General features: G+C 45.7%; 1 protein-coding gene across 2 annotated transcripts in view; it reads left to right on the forward strand.

Moving 5' to 3' along the window:
• tspan9a (tetraspanin 9a) overlaps positions 1-21718 on the forward strand; it is a 386869-nt gene that overhangs the window by 233783 nt on the left and 131368 nt on the right. The window lies entirely within an intron of this gene.

The raw sequence follows: 21718 nt of genomic DNA on the forward strand, positions 1-21718 counted from the left end.
GGTGGTGATGATGATGGTGGTGATGGAAGTCTGATTTACAGCCTCCCACCGTTGGGGGTGGGGGGTGGAGGACCATGTTGCTTAAGGTGTTTGAGTCGAAGAGAGCATGCCATTCCACGTGAAACTGATGAGCAGCGCAGTATGATGTAAGGGGATATGTCTTGAGTTTTCCTTAAGGAACCACACAATTCATTTTGGAGGCACAGGGGAAGGTTGATGTGATTTTTGTGTCGTTTTTAGCACCGACACTTCTCAGGGAGATGCATTTGCTCTTGATGATAGCACTGCAAGTGTTAATAAAGTTTTAATGAGGAGGTTATTAAATGCACTAAAAACAATTTTCACAGCCTCATTTTCATAGATTTCAAAGCAAAACGTCTCACTCTATAACATTATGATAAGAAATCGACAAAAACATGTTTATCCATCATTTTTGGTATAGTAAATACAACGCTTTTCTAGAAAAACAATGGTAATATATGCTAATGATATCCACATCTCATTTACACACAATTAAATGTCACCCCATGAAGCCGGGCCAGCTTGTGGGGGTCTTTGTTGTGTGGCTGTGCATGGGCATCTGTTTGTGAAAGTGGGCATCCTTTGAATATTGACACAGAGGCTTATGGGGCTTAGAGTTTATGGGGCCAAGCCTTTTGTGTGGAAGCAGTGAAGCGTGAAGTGTAAAAACATCCCAATACTGGGGTCTCTCTCTAACCCACCATATTAGTGAGCTGTAAGCTTTGCTAACTGGGGCACATCGAGAGAGCTGAGAGGGCATTAGCTGCAGCCCAGCTGTGGATAGGTGAGCAATGAACACACAAATGCATGGTCACATATGCTTGCATACACACACACACTCACACACTCACACACACACACACACACACACACACACACACACACACACACACACACACACACACACACACACACACACACACACACAGGTAATCACAGTATACCTCTGTGGTACATATGTGCTTACACAAACTCTTGGGGTCCATGTCATCATTCCATCAGATTTGTTGTGGGGCAGCTAGAAACCTGCCCCAGGGCAGAAGCTGTATGGTCTCATTAACAGGTGCAACTTTGCAGGAATATCTTCACATATCACCCTAACGTTTATTCCACTGAGGCATGGATAAAAGTGATTGACAAGGGAGGCAGGGACATTGTTTACAGAAGACATTTGAATGGCTCAGGGGCTGTACAGTTTATCTTTCCCTGACCTGAATGTTTATGAAAGGAGGGGGAAAGAGCCTGAGAGGCTTATCTGATACCGGATTCATTTATACAGATGATGACCTTGTCATGGTTTATTTGTCTTGATGTGAACTTAGTGATTGTAGTTTTTTTAATTATTACTATTATTATTATTATTATTGCTCAGCTGTGACACAACCCCTGGTGAGAAAATTAGACATCAGTTCCTGTTGTTCAAAATCAAATTATATACTGGTCAAACAGTCACTCTCTTTTTAAGCTGGCAGCAACTGGAATTAATTTATGGTTTGATTAAAATGCCCCTTGCTACTGGTATCCGGGTGGTGTAGTGGTCTGTTCCGTTGCCTACCAACACGGGGATCGCCGGTTCAGGTCCCCATGTTTCCTCCAGCTTGGTCGGGTGTCCCTACAGACACAGTTGGCCATGTCTGCGGGTGGAAAGCCAGATGTGGGTATGTGTCCTGGTCACTGCACTAGCGCCTCCTCTGGTCAGTCGGGACGCCTGTTCAGGCGGGGGGGACTGGTGGGAATAGCGTGATCCTCCCATGCGCTACGTCCCCCTGGCAAAACTCCTCACTGTCAGGTGAAAAGCGGCAGCTGGCGACTCCACATGTGTCAGAGGAGGCATGTGGTAGTCTGCAGCCCTCCCTGGATCAGCGGAGGGGGTGGAGCGGCAACCGGGACTGCTCAGAAGAGTGGGGTAATTGGCCAAGTACAATTGGGGTGAAAAAGGGGGGAAAAGACCAAAAAAAATTTTCTAAAAAAGGCCCCTTGCTAGAACAACTGCCAGAAAGTTCTCACTCGCTCAGCTCATTGGGTCGTTTAGAAGCTGAGAGGAGGCGAACACATGGAGCTTCCGCAGGGCGTCTATTTCTGGGTACTTCAAACGTGATTGTGAAAGTATACGGGGTAAGCCGGACCTGAGCGTGTACCCAAAGATGTTGTAATGGCAGAAATCAAAAGTTAGTGTACATATTATAGTCGGCTTTCTGATTTCACGTGTCCTCTGTTCAAAACAGCCGTGATCTATTTGGTTCCTATTACCCTTTTGCCAATCACTGTTGTCTGTTTCTTCAGGTCTGTACCTAATCAGTTGCTATAGTAATATTCATGCCGTGAGCTACAAATGCTGTAGGAGAACTCATCAATGAGGGAATATTCCAATTTAAAAAGAACAAAACCCCCAGATCTTTCCTTTACCACGTGTTGTGCACGAGAAGGTTGCTGTATTTTCTGTTTTGTTTTCCTCAGTTGAGTAATTCATGTTTTGAAACAAACGGGCTCCGTTCTGAACACGTGGCAGTGAGCCATAATAGGTCTATCTGTAGTAAAGGTCATTGGGTCAGTGTTATCCTGCCATCTACTTTGGGGTGAGTCGGAGGGGATTTATGTAGAGGCGTTTGCTCCCAAGGGGTCTTTGTGGGCTCAATTCGTGCTTAACCCTTTTCAGTACCAGAAACCCGCCGCTAATAACCGGCTGCCACACAATGCTAATAGGGAGTTGTGGAAAGAGGCTTTAGATTTCAAGGCCCTTTGCAAATGTGGTTCAAATGTGGTTCATCCTGTAACCTGCCATAAAAATGAATCGGAGGCATCCTGATACTGTATGGACGGGCTCCTTATTGTGTGAGAAGATTTAAGTACCCTCTCTCTAACAGCGTACGTGTGTGTGTGTGTGTGTGTGTGTGTGTGTGTGTGCTGGGATATATTTGTGGGGACCAATTTTTGATTGTTAAACCATAACGGTGAGGACATTTTTGCCAGTCCTCACTTTTTAAAGGGACTGTTTTAGGATTAGGATTTGGGTGTAGGATTAAGATTAGATTCAGGATTAGGGTTAAGCATGTAGTTCTAATGGTTAAGGTTTGGGTCCAGTGAGTGAATGTAGTCAATTAAGGTCCTCACAAGTTTACAATTTCATTTAGCAGAAGCTTTTATCAAAGCGACGTACATCTGAGAGGTGGTTGGTTTGTAGAGCATTAGGAGTCTAAGCCACAGACTCTTACTGGAGACTCATCTCAACCGGCATTTGAACCCCCGATCTCTGGCGGGAATGCCGGCATTCTTACCTACTGAGTTATCCAGCTAAATGTGGTGAAGCAATTGTGTGTGTGTGTGTGTGTGTGTGTGTGTGTGTGTGTGTGTGTGTGTGTGTGTGTGTGTGTGTGTGTGTGTGTGTGTGTGTGTGTGTGTGTGTGTGTGCGTGTGTGTGTTTTCACACCACTAGCATCCCAAGTGGCTGCAGGCATCCCCTGCTGTGCGATAATTGAACTTCTCACTCTAGTAGTAATGTTCACTTCATGAACTCCCCCATCCCAGCACCCTCCAAGCATAGTCCCCTCCCATGTCCCACTGATTGACTCTTGTTTTCTCCAGCCGACCCTGGTTAACTTTAATGATAGTTTAATTATTGTCCCAAGGGGATGTGTAACATAAAGTGGCTGGTGGTCCTTGGTATATCCATCAGTATGTGACACCTCCAGTCTCATGAGCCGCTATCTGAAAAGAGCACTGGTTTGTTCACGGCGGCAGTGAGTCTGGCGGCGACTTAGCCAGCCAGGATAGAAAGGCTTGATCTGCCATGGTGGGGCACTGTTGGGGCAGTTGTGTTGGGGTGAGTGGGTGGGGGTGGGGAGTGTGAGGCATCTTGTATCTTGACACCCCTGAGACCGTGCTGCTCTGCCTCTGACACTCCAGGAATCGCAAGGTTAGCTCGGCTTGGTGGGGAGGCTTGCATCAGAAGATCTGACATCTCATCTCTGAACTGGACAGGAATGCGATTGGGTAACCCAATGCCAGGTGCAGCGGATGTCTCTCCTCCCTGAATGTGTGTGTGAAAATACATGTGCACATACATATACGCACACGTGAAAAAACAAAACGCACTCAGGAATTTTACTACACAAAGGCATAAAAGTACACACACACACACACACACATACAAACACAGATGTACATACACTGATGAGCCAAAACATTATGACGACCTGCCTATTATGCTGTTGGTCCTCCGTGTGCCACATAAACCGCACTGACCCGCCATGGCATGGACTCTACAAGACCCCTGAAGGTGTCCTGTGGTATCTGGCGCCAAAACATTAGCAGCAGATCCTTCAAGTCCTGTAAGTTGCGAGGTGGATCCACTGTGGCTCAGACTTGTCGGTCAATCGGATTGAGATCTGGAGAATTCAGAAACCAGGGCAATACCTTGAATAATACATCATGTTCCTCCAACCATCCCCGAACAATGTGTGCAGAGTGACAGGGTGTGTTACCCTGCTGAAAGAGGCCACTGCCATCAGAGAATACCATTGCTATGAAGGGGTGTACCTGATCTGCAAGATGTTTAGGTTGGTGGCCCATGTCAAATTGACGTCAACATGAATGGTCGGACCCAGGGTTTCTCAGCAGAACATTGTCCAGAGCGTCACACCCCCTCCACCAGCTTGTCATGTTCCCACCGTGCATCCTGGTGCCATCACTTCCCCAGGTAAACGGCACACACATACACGGCCATCAAAGTGATCTAAAAGAAAATGGGACTCATCGGACCAGGCAACCTTCTTCCACTGCTCCAGGGTCCACTTCCGACGCTCACGTGCCCATTGTAGGCACTTGTGACAGTGGACCGGGGTCATCGTGGGCACTCTGACTGGTCTGCAGTTACGCAGCCCCGTATGCAGCAGAATGTGGTGCACTGTGTGTTATGACACATTTCCTCCCATAACCATCGTTAAAATTTTCTGTGACTTGTGCCACAGCCGACCTTCTGCCGGTTCGTACCAGACGGGATAGCCTTTATTGCCCTCAGGCATCGATGAGCCTTGGGCGCCCAACACCCTGTCACTGGTTTGTCATTTGTCCCTCCTCTGACCTTGATCGGTAGGTACTCACCATTGCTGACTTGGGAGCCCCCCACAAGCCTTGCTGTTTCAGAGATGCTGTGACCCAGTCGTCTGGCCGTAATGATTTGGCCCTTGTCAAAGTCGCTCAGGTCTTAACTTGTGCAGCCAAAATGTTGATTATGAAAACTGATTGTTCAATTACCATCTAATCTACCCAGACCTTGGCATGTGCCCTTGTTTGGAGATGATCAATGTTATTCGGTTCGACTGTGAGTGGTCATAATGTTTTGGCTCATCAAACAGAAACAGTGGGTGCACACTTGTACTTGCACACACACACACACACACAAACTTACACAAAGACATACATGAAAGTTGAGGCACCACCCAGACACCCTCTGTTCCACAAGGCCTCCAGCAGTAACTTGAAGCACAAGGTAAACAGCGACCGGAACTCCAGGCATCTCAACACATGCACTCATCCTCAGACCCCCCAGCAGTTGTTCATGACCATCTGGCTCCTCCTTCTTATAAGGGATTAGAGGAGTGTGAGCTCAAGAGAGGCGTATCAGGCAGATTAGAGTAGTATTGGTTGGTGTGGTCAGGAATGAGAGCACACGGCTTTTTTCGGACAGCTATACGCTAAAGCCAACGATCATGAGAGCCAATTTACTACACTCTCCTGATCCTACCCATCATTGATCAGTTGCACTAACTCAGATAATAAATGATGTGGTTCAGTAGTTAGTCGATCAGTAAGTTGCACATAAATACACACGAGTAGGGATGCCTCTTCGGACACAGGCTCAGTCGCACACAGTCACAGTGGGTTTTCCAACATGATAGCGTGGTAGATGTTAAATCCTATTGATGTCAACCCTCCGAGCAAATCAGCGTTGTTGCACTTTCCGGGAGCGAACATTTCAACCTCCTTTACTATCCCCACTGCACTCGGTGAACCCAATGGCTTCACCTGTGATGCCGCTTTTTCTCCCATTCGCTCTTAATTTGGCCCACGTATGGTCTTCAGTGTATGTTGTGGGGCGACAGTGGTCGGAGGTAGAGCAGGTTGTCTGGTGACTGGACGGTTGCCAGCTCGATCATCGGCTCCTCCTGGCAGAAATGTCGAGGTGTCCTTGAGCGAGACGCCTAACCCGTAACTGCTCCCGATGAGCTGGTTGTTGCCTTGCATGGTTGACATCGTCATCAGTGTATGAGTGTGTGTGTGGGTGAGCATGAGGCATTCATTGGTTGTAAAGCGCTCTGAGTGGCTGAAAAGTGCTATATAAATGCATACCATTTATGTTTACATGTAATGACATTGTCCAGCAACAATTAAAACTTTTTTTATCCCCCCCCCCTTTCCCCAGTTGTATCCAGCCAATTACCCCACTCTTCCAAGCTGTCCTGGTCGCTGCTCCACCCCCTCTGCCGATCCGGGGAGGGCTGCAGACTACCACATGCATCCTCCAATACATGTGGAGTCACCAGCCGCATCTTTTCACCTGACAGTGAGGCGTTTCACCAGGGGGACGTAGCATGTGGGAGCATCACGCTATTCTCCCCAGCCCCCCCCCCTCCCCCATGAACAGGCGCCCTGACCGACCAGAGGAGGCGCTAGTGCAGCGACCAGTACAAATACGCACGTTCAGCTTCCCACCCGCAGACACGGCCAATTATGTCTGTACGGACGCCCGACCAAGCCGGAGGCAACATGGGGATTCGAATCGAGAATTAAAACTTTTCTAAAGAAAAAAGGCATGCACAGATACACGGTATGATGGCAGTAGCCACTCTCCCTGCATTATTTTTAGGTTATCATGCACCAAATACAAAGCGCACCAGCATTTCCTTTATCGTTTATTGGTCATCGGATTTGACTAAAATTGGTCCGTTCAAACTTTGCCATTATTGTGGCATGCTAACAGCCAGAGCCTCATTTGACATTCATATTTTAGAGAAAACTGTCTGCTCAGCAGCCTTATCTTACAAGCGCAGAAGAGGTGGTATCAAAGCAGATCCTTTGTTAGGGGAGAGAAAACCAACTGTGTTTAGCATTCATGAATTCCTATGCTTGCTTTGGGGACTGGTGGACAATTTATAAACTATTTTGTCCGAGGCAGCCCAAGATGAATTTCCTTGTATATTTAATCACAAGGGGTTTGTATTTCAGCTCAAAATTGCACCCCGGTTGCTATGAACTGGGGGTCACCTCTGATTTGTCAGCTGGTGACAGATCAGAGGTGGTTTGGAATAGCGTTTGTGGGTTTGCATTGTGTTTGGTTGTGCACGTATGTTTTGTTATTAGAGTTGAGTGCCATAAAGCAAATATTTCCTTTAAGCTCTCACACTGTTTTTCAACTAAGGTGCCAAAGCATTTGTCTTTTTTTGGGGGGGGGGGGATTTCCCCCCCTTTTTCTCCCCAATTGCACCCGGCCAATTACCCTATATTCTGAGCCATCCCTGTCGCTGCCCCACCCCCTCTGCTGATCCGGGGAGGGCTGCAGACTACCACATGCCTCCTCCGATACATGTGGAGTCGCCAGCCGCTTCTTTTCACCTGACAGTGAGGAGTTTCACCAGGAGGACGTAGCGTGTGGGAGGATCACACTATTCCCCCCAGTTCCCCCTCCCCCCTGAACAGGTGCCCCGACCGACCAGAGGAGGCACTAGTACAGCAACCAGGACACATACCCACATCCAGCATCCCACCCGCAGACACAGCCAGTTGTGTCTGTAGGGACGCCTGACCAAGCCGGAGGTAACACAGGGATTCGAACCAGCGATCCCCGTGTTGGTAGGCAAAGGAATAGACTGCTACGCTACCCGGACACCCGCCGAAGCAATTTTCATCTCTCCCCCGCTTATTCAATCTCAGTAGCGAAGAGGCTTCACTTTGTCACACTCTCCAACACCTTTCCAGATCTTTGCTTTTTCACAGTGAGGCATGCGTGAATTCAATCAGCTCATGTCCAAGTGAGCTAGAGACTGAGACCCTGCACATGAGGTAGTTTGGGCACGCTACATCTTCACGTTCCGTGTTCATGTGGTAAGTAGAACACGATGACAAGCCAACCTCAACCCGTTTGCCTTTCTGAATATTCTCCACCGCTCTTGATAGATTACGGCTAAGGCAATCAGTCAATTCAATCAATACCAGCCATGCATGGCTACCTCTCCGGAGTTCATTACAGCATGTCTCACGTTTTGTTTATCCAGCACCATCCATCTAAAGCTACGTAATCAAGGATAGCCAGACGGTTTCATCATTGTGCTGGCCCATTCATATTTTTTTTCAGCATGTTTGCATAAAGAGCAATAGGTTATTTATATGCATTTAATAATTTGAATTGTTATAATTAGCATCCCCTGGCGATAGCGGAGCCTTGGTTTTTTTGAATTGGCTAACCTGCTTTGTAAATATCTCCATGCCAGCCTTTGTCCAGTGGTCAAGGGAGAAAACTCTAATTTACACGTCTCTCAGCAGCTGCTTCGATTTTCCGACTATGTTGTGTTCTGCCGCCGAGCTCATTAGCTTATGTTGCAGATCAACTGGGATATGAAGCCGGCATGTTTCACTCCAGGGGGTCGAGGTAATAGAGCAGGAGGCCTGTAGGTGAGCTGCTGGCGGATGGGGTAGGGGGGTGGAGCTTTGGCAAGGGGATTAAGTCTCCCCTCCCTGTTACTTATCACTTTCTGGGAATATAAATGTCTTCAGACCTGAGCAACTCAGGTGGATGGTTGGTTTTTAATTACTTTATCACATACAACACACCACAAGCAGAAAAACAACATCATCTTTGTTCTTATCGGGCCAACACAGAAATTAAGTAGTCATGAAGGATTTAATTATTCAATTTGATTGGTTGTTTGGGTGATTGATTGATTGATCATTCATTCATTCGTCCATTTGTTCACATTGTGACATAGTGGCATGGTGGCGCAGTGGTTAGCGTGATCGCCTCACAGCAAGAAGGTCCTGGGTTCGAGCCCCGGGGTTGTCCAACCGTGGGGGTCATCCCAGGTCGTCCTCTGTGTGGAGTTTGCATGTTCTCCCCGTGTCTGCGTGGGTTTCCTCCAGGTGCTCCGGTTTCCTCCCACAGTCCAAAGACATATAGGTCAAGTGAATATGCCATACTAAATTGCCCCTAGGTGTGTGTGTGTGTGTGTGTGGGGGGGGGGGGGTGCCTGTGATGGCCTGGCGGCCTGTCCAGCGTGTCTCCCCGCCTGCCGCCCAATGACGGGGGGGATTGGCTCCAGCATCCCGGCAACCCTGAGTCAGGAGTGTTTTGGATAACGGTTGGATGGATGGATTTAATTATTCAACTTGGTTGGTTGTTTGGATGATTGATTGATTGATTGATCAACCATTAATTCGTTCATTCATTATTCACATTGTGATAACATAACTGCTAGTCACATGCACCCAGTCGGAACAAATTACTGTGCATGAATCTTCTATAGGTAAAGCAACTTGTATAGAACCAGACCCGCTGTAAGTTTTACATCTGGTTGCACCCGTGTCAGCAGAACAGTACTTACTTGTAGTGATGGGAAGATAATTCACCCAAAAAAAAGAGTAAGGCCAAGGTACAGCTACAGGATTTACAATAGCTAGTGTACCATAGTTCAGTACTTACCGTTCGTCGAAACTTTGTTTGCTTTCTCCTCCCCTCTGCACCTACATAACAGAGCTCTGTCCTCCTAATCTGATGCTGCAGGTTGAGCAAGAAGGACTGCTGCTTTTGCTGAGCCCGGATGCTCCACTGCCGAAGTTCTGTGTGGAATCCCTCTCGACGTTCTCTCAAGTGTCGAATGACACAATGCATTTGTATAGCAACCATCATAGTCATGGTGCTTAGAGTTTACCTCATCTGGGATGACTGTGCCTCAGGCTCTGCGATTAAGTCTTTTTTTTTCTTTTTTTTTTTGCTGTACATTATATTATGAGATGATGCCTTACTAAATATGGACCAGAGGACCTTTGGGAAAAAGAGAGAGAGAGAGAGAGAGAGAGAGAGAGAGAGAGAGAGAGAGAGAGAGAGCCAGACAGAGGCTATGTCTCATTAGTTCGTTTTGCACTGACAAAACCTTTTTGGATGACTACATTTTGAACCCTGAGCTTTTCAGGAAATGCAGGAAGGAAGGAAACAACAATGTGTGGTGAATTAAGTTTTTTGGGTTTTTTTGGGGGGGGGGTTTGTTTTGTTTTGTTTTTGTTTTTTTAATTTCTCAACTGGAAATGAAAAGATGCAATTGTCCTCATAGTTCATGCATTTTGAATATTTGTCAGAAATGTCTTTTGTGTGCTGTTTGTTTGTTTGTTTATTCCTGCCAATAGCAAAGTAGCGATACAACCTGATGCTTACACACATTTCCCGTATCAAAAAGTTGATTGAATGGGCGTCTGGGTAGCGTAGCGGTCTATTCTGTTGCCTAGCAACATGGGGCTCACCTGTTTGAATCCCCGTGTTACCCCTGGCTTGGTCGGGCGTCCCTACAGACACAATTGGTTGTGTCTGCGTGTGGGAAGACAGATGTGGGTATGTGTCCTGGTCGCTGCCCTAGCACCTCCTCTGGTCAGTCAGGGCACCTGTGCGGGGGAAGGAGGAACCGGGGGGATTAGCGTGATCCTCCCATACACTGCTACCCCCTGGTGAAACTCCTCACTGTCAGGTGAAAAGAAGCAGCTGGCGACTCCACATGTATTGAGAAGGCATGTGGTAGTCTGCAGCCCTCCCCAGATCGGCACAGGAGGTGGAGCAAGTCTTACCTAGTCTCCTGAGCTGCCCGGGACAGCTCAGGAGACTAGGGTGATTGGCCAGATACAGTTGGGGAGAAAAGGGGTGGAAAAACAAGTTGGTTGAAGCTCTTCGATGATTCCACTCAAGGCATGTTGTACAGATGATTTGGCATTGCAGAGGTGTGTGTCTGCCTGTCTAAAGTCATAAAAATTCAAGTAAAATCAGACTATTAGCTCAGCCTGTCATCTAGTTTCTCAGAGTCTTTCAGGTGTCATTTGGTAATTGTATTTCCTGTGCAACTGTATAGATTACCACACGTCATTAAAAGCTATGTAAAACTATGTACTATCTAAGTATTTATAATACAAAATATGGTTACCTTGATACTGTTCTCTCAATCTAGTCATATAGGTTAAAAAAAAATCTCTTTTCAGTTAAATTCCTCATCAATTCAGTGCTGTCAATGCCTCCTCTTTGAAAAGAAGAGGCGTTGACTTCTGCTTCACACTCCACACAAAAGAAAATCAGCCCCCTTCTATGGAGTAGTCTTATAGTGCAACAGTGACTGTTGGACCTTTTATGCAGTGTTTGAAGTGATGTGTTATTTTCCCTCCTGCTTCTACTTTTACTCCTGCCACCTTCCTTATTTTACCTCTCCATCCAAGAAGGGAAGTTAGAATAGTTTGCAAGCTCCACTACTCGGTATTTTTGCTGTCACCAAAAGGCAAATTATGATGAAAGCAGTAGCATACTGTGGGGTTTCAGTCAAGGTCTTTTGTAACGAACTGCAACCCCCACACCACATACACACACACACACACAAACACACATCATCATCATCGGCGATCACTCGGGGTTGACTATGACTGTCGTCCCTCTGGGTCCTCAGGTGGGTGTAGAGGCTGATCGTGGAGCCGCAAAATGGGAGGATGCCTGCACGTGACAGCTTTTTATGTGGAGAGGCTGATGTGCCTGCAGCCACCACAGGTCCTTGGTAGGGGGTGGCCAGAGTCCAATGCCATAGAGAACCAAGACGATTGGGGACCACCCTCTGTTGCAGGCTTCATCATCCTTCACTGCCGTTGTGACCTAGAGACATCTTCCGCCAGTTCTGCCGTTGAGGTCTATGTTGGATCGCACTTGGTCTGGAACCTCCCCCTTGACCTATCCACCTTGGGTCAAGCTCTGAACGGCATAGCTCTTGGGATCATTAGTACATGCAAGCTTCTCCACCACAGCAAGGTGGCAATCCAGGAGAAGAAAAGAAAAAAAACACACAAATTTCTCATATAGGTGCCGAAACAGCCAGCACAGCCACATACAAAATACACTATCATGCACTATCTGCACTACTGGATAAACATCAACAAGACAGCTGATCTTCAACAGCTACAACGTACATGCACAATACCCAGCACTATAGCAACTATTGCAGCACCACCAACAGATCTTTATGTCTCAGAGACCGGATTGCACACGCACACCACATGGCACAAAAACAACTAGAAGAGTGCAGTCAATAGAGTGCATATCTCCGCCAGGCGTAGCTCCCCATCTCCAGTGCTCAGACTTGGTGATTAATCACCTCTTTTTTCACCTACCAGAAGAAGGGGGCCCTTATTAAAACACTTCAGATGTGTTTAACCGCCGCAGTTTTCATGATATAAAATGAATGAAGGTGAATTACTTTCAATCATTCCAACACAATAAAACAACCGTAAGAAAACATAGCTCAGCCATGGGAAATGTTTTAATGAGATATGTTGAATATGAGTATATTGAATGTTTTACTGAGATAATTTCCAGCGATAACTGTGATTAATCCTACTCTTGAAAATTTATTTTTATTTAGAGTTTTAACATTGGAGTCTATGCCACTTCTGCGTCTAGTCCGCCTCATGATGTCAGTTAAACAGACATGGCGGCAAGGTGAATAAGGTGGATTATTTTTGGTTCATCCAGTGTTCCTCCAGTTCTCCTGTGCTGAGATCAGCAGTGAATGATTTGCTAGCTTGTGAAATACGATCGACGTCAAGTTTACTTTACACTCATACCCGAATACATAGTGTTTTGGCACTGTCACTGCCTGATCTAAGTCAACCATGCGCATGCATGCGGCGACAAAGAGCAGCGTTGGTCGAGCGAGCTAGAGAGTGAATGAAGAGGGAGCGGCGATCGCGAGAACAAACGTTCCATGAAGGTTTTTAATCACTGCAACCATGAGAGGGTTCTTGATCATACAGTCATAACTGTGCAGAAATCTTTTAGGCTGATAGGTCCAGTAGTTTGAGATATTAGCCACAGACAGACGCACACACACACATAAATAACCAAATGCATAATCCCGTCCAGGCTACCGTCTGGCAGAGATAACAAACAAGTTTCCACAGTTAATGTAGTGTTCCCCGGTCACTCACACAACTTTGACAAATTCAATAAAGTATAGCCACAATATTATGAAAATATTAGTGCATCGCCTTCAGTTCAATAAGAAAAATGTTCACACCAACCCGGAATTGTAGTTCCACCTCACTTGAAACTCGTGGCAGCCTTCTCTCACAAAATACATCCATTGATTTAGTCCATTTGGGAGAAGGTGTAAAAATGCTGAATATGGAGCTGCCAGGGTAAAGGAAAAGAGGAAGGCCAAAGAGGAGGTTTATGGATGTGGTGAGGGAGGACATGCAGGTGGCTGGTGCAACAGAGGAAGATGCAGAGGACAGGAAGAGATGGAAAGGCATGATCCGCTGTGGCGACCCCTAACGGGAGCAGCCAAAAGTAGTAGTAGAGAGGGAGCACGTGTAAAAAATGCAGACAGTTCCCCCAGATTCACAAAAAAACCAAAGTAGATTGGCAACAAGATCGTCAGTAGCTGTGAATGCGGCAGCCATTGTGCTTAGTTCGCTCACAACCTGCCAAAGGCTCAAGCTCAAAGTTAATGATGACACCTGGGCTAGCACCAATGCATCGCAACGGGCCCCTGGGGTGTTCTGTCACTACACATCAAAATTTGATTGGCTGATGATACAGTCACCCAAAGTTGTTAATCAGTTTGCAGCTTCGGGCTTCAATGAAAGGCTAGCAATACCACTAGTGCTGGTCCAAGGAGCTGTGATGCATGAGATGGGAAATATCTTCTCAGCCCCACAAGAAAACAAGTAATTAAATTCAGACACGTTTCAGGCAGACTTGAATTTATCCATGAAAAACAAATTATGATTTTGATTTTGACAGGGCCAGCAGAGAAGCTTACCCATCTGTTGTGGATGTCGATGTTAGCCAGCCAAGGCCTGCCATCAGCTGTGATGCTGCACAGGAACACTCCATCCTCATCATCCTCTTCTATGTCATGCAGAGTTTAAATACTGTACACACTCACTTGTATTGTCCCCTTTTCTCGCATGAGTGACAATTTACATCTTTAGCAGGGCAGTCAAGGCTTTGAATGGGATGGGGAGCTGCCGCATTTGTGACGCTGAACCTTCTCTGCTTCACTGTACTGGGTGCTGTGCAGCTAAGCTTGGGTGCTGTTAGAATGGTGACAGTTGTTTTTAGTTTTGCCCTTGTTGCTGCCTTTGTACACTCTGTCTATAGATTTACTGTCACTGGCATCCAACGTGGTCTCACCTCTCCAGCGTGACTTGCTGGCATTTCACCTCCTCGCTTTGCCGCGCCCTGGTGATCGCTGACTCCAGCGTCAGATCTTTGTCCAGCTGCATACTCTCGAAAAGCCGCCTGTCTTGCAGCCCCACTACAATCCTGTCACGAATTAGCTTGTTGTGTAGCAGTCCATAGTTGTAGTGTTCGGCAAGCGCATACAGTGCACGGACATAAGAATCCACGGTCTCATTTTCTCCCCTGTGGGTACATATTGAATTTTGCCCGCTCGTATATGACATTTTTCTTTACTATGAAAACATATTGGAAGGCGTTGTGGACGCCCTTGTAAGTCCCCTTTGTTTGCTCAGTCAGAGTAAGCCCGCGCAACACATCATCCGCCTCTTCTCCCATACAGTATATCAAGATGTTGATTTGATTCTGAGCCAGCGTTCAGATTATTTGCCAGGCGAAATCTATCAAATCTCCAGATCCATTTGGGCCGACTCTTGCAGTCTTGGAAATTCAAAAGTCTTCGATGGCTGTATACTAAACGTAGCACTAGCACTCGACCATGCCGCTCCCTGTACAATTTCCGCTGCTTCATCTGCCATTCCGCTGTCCTTTTCTCTCCCTGTCACCATCAAAGAGCCACCCCAATGATACATCCGACCAGTTTCAGCTTAGCCCTACGTACTCACAGGACTTCTGACACCATGTCGTGTTATATAATTAATACCAGTGAGAACAACGGTGTGGTTGACGTGGAGTTTATTCCCAGCCTCTCCAAAACATGTCGTCAACTCTGCTCCTATCCCTAACGTTTCCTGATGACGTCATCCTGCTCTTAACGTCGCTGTTTCACCACAGGATGCACCCCAGTTTAAGTCATCAGAAGGTGAACACTGGTGCCTTGGCTTCTTTACCCAGGTTATCCGGAGGCTAACTGCTCTGAGCTGAGCATCCATCATTGACTCGCTCCAAGATCTATTTCCCCAAGTTGCATACTTCAATCGAATCAATTGGGCTTGATTATTTTCCCACCAAAACCCTTCTGTAATACACTAGATAGCATCCTTGTTTGCTCATTTACCGCTTGCTACTCACTGAACCAAACCTAAAAGACCCTGGACACGTTGGGCAACTGGGCCACAATGTGCTCAAAATATCAGCAGCATACTGCCTCTGAGTTGGTACGTTTCAAGTGTGTCATCTCCCATCTGGGTCAGGGACCTAGCATCCACAGCCTAAATGAGAGCAGGACACACAACCAGCAGTACTTCAACACACAGCAAGGGGCTGCCACGTTGTCAGCCATTACTAATGAGAAGCAAATTTATATCTTTAAACATTACAACAAAAATTGATTTATTTTGCTTAAAGTCCAATGTATTCATCTATGTATGCAAGTCATATTGGGTCTGCAAGAAGGCAACATACCCTATAGCCAGATGATGAAGGCTATGAATCACTGATATGTTTTTACTGCCATCGTTTAAAGGAATAAGTTTTATTTGGTAAATATGTTGTAATGCTCACTGAATTAGTGTCAATACAGAAACAGTATATCGTGATGTGCGTTGCTCTGCAAAATGCATCCTTGTCAATGTTTTCATAAAGAGATAACTGAGATCTCTTTCAGAGCTGGATTTTCCCTTGCTCTCGTTATAGTTTATTCGATTCTGGCTCAACCCTGATGTGCATGAGGTGTGCACACAAGCAGCTTTGATTCCCCCCCCCCCCAAAAAAAAGATGAAAAGGCAACATCAAGTCAAGATTCTCCACTGCTACTGTGGCTGGATAACTGACTTGCCGGCTGACTGTGTAAACTTGATATGGATTACTGCTGTGCCTCCTGCATGCAGATTCATTATTCTCATTATCTGGACTTTGTTTTTACACTGCCTTCCTGACCTTGGCCAAGTCCTATCACATTCCTAATACAACTATATCTGCTCATTTATTCAACACGAGCTTGCAATTACTGGCAATAGAGCCATACATAATGGAGAATTTATATTGTGTAGTATATGCTGTGTTTCACAAGGAACCAGGATTTTATGCGTTTTAAGAAGGGAAATCTGGAGAGCTCTGGTTGCCTGCAGCATATGAGGTCTTTTATGAAAAGGAATCATGTTTAACCAGCTTTGATCCATCATTTTTCAGGTCCTGTCTCTGGCACAAAATCTTACTGCCTACTGGAGTATCAGCGCGGGAGTCTCGATTTACATTGATAGGTTATTGCATGTAAAACACTCACCTCAAATGATAAACGATCTGCTCGACGGTGATCAAAGCGCTCTTGTGAATCCCAAATCGAGATTCATAAATTCCAACAGAACATGCGAGCTCTGTACATGAGACCCTTGTGGCAAAGAAATCTTCCTTTGATCCATCTGACACCATTGTATAAAATGGTTCCATTGATTTTCTTCAAACGTTGAGATTATGTGCATTAAAAAAAAGGTGCAGCTTGTCCGTACTTAGGGTAAATAAAAGAAAACGAATCCTAGGAGTCATTTAAATATATAATACACACAAATCACTATCACTTTGTTTTCCATTGGAACTTCTAGTTAAAGGTCCCATGAAATGAACTATTTTTTTTCTTTCTTGTTAACTTTTTTTTTTTTTGGAGGGGGGGGGGCTTTTTCCCTTCTTTTATTATTCCCCGATTGTACCCGGCCAATTACCCCACTTTTTTGAGCCGTCCCGGTCGCTGCTCCACCCCCTTTGCCGATCTGGGGAGGGCTGCAGACTACCACATGTCTCCTCCGACACGTGGAGTCGCCAGCCTCTTCTTTTCACCTGACAGTGAGGAGTTTCACCAGGGTGATGTAGCGCATGGGAGATCCCGCTATTCCCCCCCCCAAACAGGTGCCCCGACCGATCAGAGGAGGCAATAGTGCAGCAACCAGGACACATACCCACATCTGGCCTCCCACCCACAGACAGCCAATTTTGTCTGTAGGAACACCCGGCCAAGCTGGAGGTAACACGGGGATTCAAACCAGCAATCCCCGTGTTGGTAGGCAACGGAATAGACCGCTACGCTACCTGGATGCCCCCTTAAAATCAATTTTATAACCGAACAGTAACCAGTGAAAGGAGGCAAGAATAGGTGTAGTATGGTCACTTATCCATCAGATAGACAAACCATAATATAAGATAAAATGATTTGCTTACTGGTTATAATGGGACACAGAGCTGGGCATAATCTTCATATCACTGGAATTTAATATTGTGCTCCAGAATGATGTACCCCTGGGGAAGTGTGTAAATTGAAAACAATAGCGGCTCTAGGATTGACCTCTGACGAACACCACATGAGACGGGGGCAGAGAAGGGGATTGTATAACCACCTCCACCATACATTGTTTGCAGGGCTATAATTTAATTGATCACCTTGTACCATTATTTTTGAGGCAATATCACCATTTCACTAATTATACTTATTAAGTAAGTCAGGCCTGAGTAATGGTTGTTTTGTGGTATGGTGGAGAGAAACAAACAATTTGCTGCGAGTAGTGCTGAATGCAGGCGGACCAAGCTGAACATGCGCCAACTTGAAAGGCGTGTGATTCGAGAAGTCTATTATGGGGTTAGGGTCATTATATGATCTCATTCATCCACACTGAATCTGAGTGATTATTAACGCAGACCTTTTGCCCACGCTTCCACTCATCAACACAATGCGGTGAGATGAAATCCCATTACAGTGTTTTATCCTCTGATCATTTCAGCAGATGTAATACCGGAGTGCTAGAGGCAAGCCCATTAACGCCCTGATATTTCAAACACATTTCAGCTATTTCAGTGTTGTTGTAGTTGTTGGGTTTTTGGGGGGTTTTTTCCATCTCAGTTCTGATATGTTTACATTGACATGGTTTGCAAGGAAAGTGAAAAAGATGGGTTTCCTCCCCAGTTCTAGTCTGATAGAACAGCATGGCAGAGCAAACATTGCATCCACTTCCTGGTGGTAAGTGGATGTGAAGCTTGAAGGCATGGAGTCGAGGGGAAAGGCACCAAGAGCAAAAAATAGGTGAATACAGTGAGGCTGTATAGTGACAGTCCTCTAAAGCCTCCTACAGACTGTGCGATTTGGGCCGTCTCAGGCGAAAGATGACTAAACGTAGCAATATCTTTTGTTGTGGCTCCAAAACAGTGGTCCTGCGTCGCACTTTGAGACAGGTTCAAAGACGGCCGATATTACAGTCTTGCGACCAAAGATGACCTGGGACGAAAGTCTGACATTGTCAGAAATTTAGGATGACTATCTCACAGTGTGACTACTGCTACGACGTACGTCTGCTAACCAACCAATAGGAATGCAGCACGAAATGACGCACTGATCAACGCGACGCAGAATCTTTGCTGCCGCTAAACACAAACAAACAAACTGTTAGCATCTGTGACCCAAATGCGATGGATTCAACAAAACGAGCTAAAACGAGCAACAAAACGAGCTGCGACGCCTATTGAAAGGACTTGATTCCTGCTTGGCGTCATGTTGCCCGACCAGTGGCGTAGATTGATTACGCGCACTGATGCGGCATGCACGCTGATGATGTTTTTATCGACTTGCGTTGTAGCCTGGGATTCAGTAGGTGTTATCGTACAGTCTACATACATCAAACTTGATGTTGTACCCAAGTTTATTAGCTCCGTATTGCAGTGTGGCTTGCAGTAAACTTTTGGGATTGCTAAAATCGTACAGTCTGTAAGGGCCATAAGTCATCCTCAATCTCTGACCTTGTCTCTCTCTCTGTCTCTGGCATCCTTGTTACTTTTGATTCAGTTGCCCAGCATAAAGCATGGAATGCATTTTATTTTCTGAAAATAAAACCCACCACAGACAAGGGCACTGTAATAACATGTTATGACAAAATCTTATCAAGTTTCTTTCATTCAAACAGTGCAACTGTCTGACTTTTTCCCCCCCAAGTTGTGCTGCTGTCTTTAAGACGAATTCCCTTTAATAATCAGATATTTGATCCACAGCAAATGGCAAACTTGTATCAAAGCAAATACATATATAAAGGTGTGACACGTGTGTCGGGTGAATGATTACGCTTGATGAACTGTCGTCTGTCTCCTGAAGATGTGGGGAGTGATTTTAAAATAGATTATGACCATGTCTGTGTTGCAATAGATGAGCAGATGAAAATTGGAAAGGGATTTACCTAGAGAGGTGGGAATCAGACAGCAGAATTAAGCTGACACACTAATACAATACTAATTGTTGTCTCACTCCGAGACGGACCGTGCTGTCCAGACTGTCTGGCTTTGCCAAGTGCATTGATTCCACGATTCATTCATTTAATGCAGTACTCATCCATTATGCAGAGGTTGAAATTGAATGATGTTGATTTGAGCTGTCAGAGATCAGTCAGTCATTTTTCCCTTGATAGGATAATCATGTCTTATTCAATTCACTCCTAAAATTCTTTCATTCAGAAATTCATTAATTTTGTCTATTCATTCTTAAATCCGTTCATTTAGTTTTCAGGACATTTTAAGCTGTAAGAATTTCTGTGCACACAGGGAAGATGTTTATAGCCATGTTGAGCCTTTTAGTGTTCTGCAGCGTACGGAGATTTTCCAGACACGTCGATAGCCATATCCTCATTTATAGCTTTATATGATGTCCACGTCCAACTTGACCCATGGAAAAAAGGTCAACGTGATCTCACTTGAATTCTGACCTAGCCCATGGACGGGAGCCTAATTGTATGGCAATTTCAGATTGTGATGCAATTCTCCAGAAATATCCAGAGACAGCTGAACCCAGGGTGTAACTAGAGAGGGTTAAGACAAAAGTGATAGCAATGGAGTGTTAGCGTTGGCCCTCTACTCACATGTTTGGTCTAAGGTATCAATTTGCCACTCACCCTCGGTCTCAATGAGGGTCCACCCGATGGGATAAACAGTGAAAGCAAATTGCTGTCTGCTTGTGTTGAAAAGGGTTTTCCCTATCGTCAAAAGCCCCCTTTCATTACTTCACTTTTCACCAAAGCGCTATACTTGCAAAAGAGATGTGAGGAAATAAGGGGCTATCCTAAGACATGTTAATGCTCTCTCAAAGTTTTTTTTTCTTGACTTCATTAGAGTTGAAGGGGTAAACCGTGGTAGTAGTAGTAGTAGTAGTAATAGTAGTAGTAGTAGTTTCTGAGAGCTGAAGGGACTTCTCTCTAGTCTTAATATTTTCTCACAAAATGTGCTGGCATTGCTCTTCAATCTTCATAGATAGATAATCGTACATTGTATCTGTGGTTAGTTATGATCAAATATAATCAATTTATGTCCGGGTAGCATAGCGGTCTATTGTGTTGCCTACCAATACGGGGATCGCCGGTTTGAATCCCCGTGTTACTTCCGACTTGGTCGGGCGTCCCTACAGACACAAATGGCTGTGTCTGCGGGTGGGAAGCCGGATGTGGGTATGTGTCCTGGTCGCTGCACTAGCGCCTCCTCTGGTGGGTCGGGGCGCCTGTTGGGGGGGGGGGACTGGGGGAAATAGCATGATCCTGCCATGCGCTATGTTTCCCTGGTGAAACGCCTCACTATCAGGTGAAAAGACGCAGCTGGAGACTCCACATAGTATATCGGAGGTGGCATGTGGTAGTCTGCAGCCATCCCCAGATCAGCAGAAGGGGTGGAGCAGTGACCAGGACGGCTCAGAAGAGTGGTGTAGATTGGCCAAATAAAAAATACATTTGGGGAGAAAAAGAGGGGGGGAAATCCACAAATAAATAAATAAATAAATAAATAAATATCAAATTATGAGAATGCTGAAAGCAAAAGGACGAATGCTAAACCTATTTCACATAAATCATTGATCTTTTTATAAATCCTTGCATAATATCATGTTCACCAGCCACAAGCTTATTTGACCGTCTTTATGGTAGAGAATCCTCCTCCATAGAAGGTCTTCATCAGACTGGTTTAGCCACTGACTCATGAACATAGTCTGGCAAAAGTACCGCTCTGTTTTTCCGGCATTAAGCGTGGTGGGCGGTCAGCTTTATTCGCCCATAGAACTCCCTGGTGAGTATCAGTTTCCATTTTCATCAGTGAGACAAGAATAACTTCATTCCAGGGCTTATTTACTTGCAGAGGATGTGCAGCGGTAAGAAAGTAAAAACAAAAACATCAGTATGTTTCCGAAACTGCTTCGCTCTGTGTCAGTGCTGCTAACAGGGAGATGGAGAGTGTGGCTGCAGGGATCCAGCTGCATATTATATCGGAGTCCCTTTCAGATGTCGGGTGCCATGTCCCTAGAGGCTTAATTTCAGTTATGGTGGA

The sequence above is a fragment of the Lampris incognitus genome, chromosome 6, assembly GCF_029633865.1.
Source record: "Lampris incognitus isolate fLamInc1 chromosome 6, fLamInc1.hap2, whole genome shotgun sequence".
In the NCBI taxonomy this organism is placed as follows: domain Eukaryota; kingdom Metazoa; phylum Chordata; class Actinopteri; order Lampriformes; family Lampridae; genus Lampris; species Lampris incognitus.